At 41.1% G+C, this 1502-nt stretch overlaps 1 non-coding gene across 1 annotated transcript; it reads right to left on the bottom strand.

Moving 5' to 3' along the window:
* Positions 1–352: 352 nt before the first annotated feature.
* LOC112773357 (small nucleolar RNA R71) lies at positions 353–460 on the bottom strand. The gene has a single exon (XR_003187911.1). It is a non-coding gene; the product is annotated as a small nucleolar RNA R71 (small nucleolar RNA).
* Between the last annotated feature and the right edge of the window lie 1042 nt (positions 461–1502).

The following is a 1502-nucleotide window of genomic DNA, read 5'->3' as shown; positions in this document are numbered from 1 at the left end:
CTTTACTGCACCTAATTCCAATTTACATGGAAGAAGCATCTCCATCCCTGCCATTGGAGCAAACAACTTTAAGCTGAAACCTCAATTAGTTTCTCTGATGCAGCAGAACTGCAAATTTCATGGACTTTCATCTGAAGATCCTTTTCAGTTCTTAACTGAATTCTTGCAGATCTGTGATACTGTTAAGACCAATGGGGTTGATCCTGAGGTCTACAGGCTTATGCTTTTTCTGTTTGCTGTAAGAGATAGAGCTAGAGTATGGTTAGATTCTCAACCCAAAGATAGCCTGAACTCTTGGGATAAGCTAGTCACGGCTTTCTTAGCCAAGTTCTTTCCTCCTCAAAAGCTTAGTAAGCTTAGAGTGGATGTCCAAACCTTCAGACAGAAAGAAGGTGAATCCTTCTATGAAGCTTGGGAGAGGTACAAGCAACTGACCAAAAAGTGTCCTTCTGACATGCTTTCAGAATGGACCATTCTGGATATATTCTATGATGGTCTGTTTGAGTTATCAAAGATGTCACTGGACCATTCTGCAAGTAGATCCATTCAGCTAAAGAAAATGCCTGCAGAAGCTCAAGAACTCATTGACATGGTTGCTAATAACTAGTTCATGTACACTTCTAAAAGGAATCCTGTGAATAATGGGACGCCTATGAAGAAGGGAGTTCTTGAAATTGACACTCTGAATGCTATATTGGCTCAGAATAAAATATTGACTCAGCAAGTCAATATGATTTCTCAGAGTCTGAATGGAATGCAAGCTGCATCTAACAGTACTCAAGAGGCACCTTCTGAAGAAGAAGCTTATGATCCTGAGAGCCCTGCAATAGCAGAGGTAAATTATATGGGTGAACCTTATGGAAACACCTATAACTCCTCATGGAGAAATCACCCAAATTTCTCATGGAAGGATCAACAAAAGCCTCAACAAGACTTTACTAATGGTGGAAGAAACAGGTTTAACAATAGTAAACCTTTTCCATCATCCACTCAGCAACAGACAGAGAATTCTGAGCAGAATCCATCTAGCTTGGCAAATTTAGTCTCTGATCTATCTAAGGCCACTGTGAGTTTCATGAATGAAACAAGGTCCTCCATTAGAAATTTAGAAGCACAAGTGGGCCAGCTAAGTAAAAGGATCACTGAAATCCCTCCTAGTACTCTCCCAAGCAATACAGAAGAAAATCCAAAAGGAGAGTGCAAGGCCATTGAAATGACCATCATGGCCGAAACCACAAAAGAGGAGGAGGACGTGAATCCCAGTGAGGAAGACCTCCTGGGACGTCCAGAGATCAATAAGGAGTTTCCCTCTGAGGAACCAAAGGAATCTGAGGCTCATCTAGAGACCATAGAGATTCCATAGAACCTCCTTATGCCATTCATGAGCTCTGATGAGTATTCTTCTTCTGAAGAGAATGAAGATGTTACTGAAGAGTAAGTTGCCAAGTACCTTGGTGCAATCATGAAGCTGAATGCCAAATTATTTGGTAATGAGACTTGGG

This window comes from Arachis hypogaea, chromosome 18 (assembly GCF_003086295.3).
Source record: "Arachis hypogaea cultivar Tifrunner chromosome 18, arahy.Tifrunner.gnm2.J5K5, whole genome shotgun sequence".
Taxonomy (NCBI): Eukaryota; Viridiplantae; Streptophyta; class Magnoliopsida; order Fabales; family Fabaceae; genus Arachis; species Arachis hypogaea.
The sequence above is the reverse complement of the archived record's forward strand: the minus strand, read 5'-3'. Positions and strand labels throughout refer to the sequence as shown.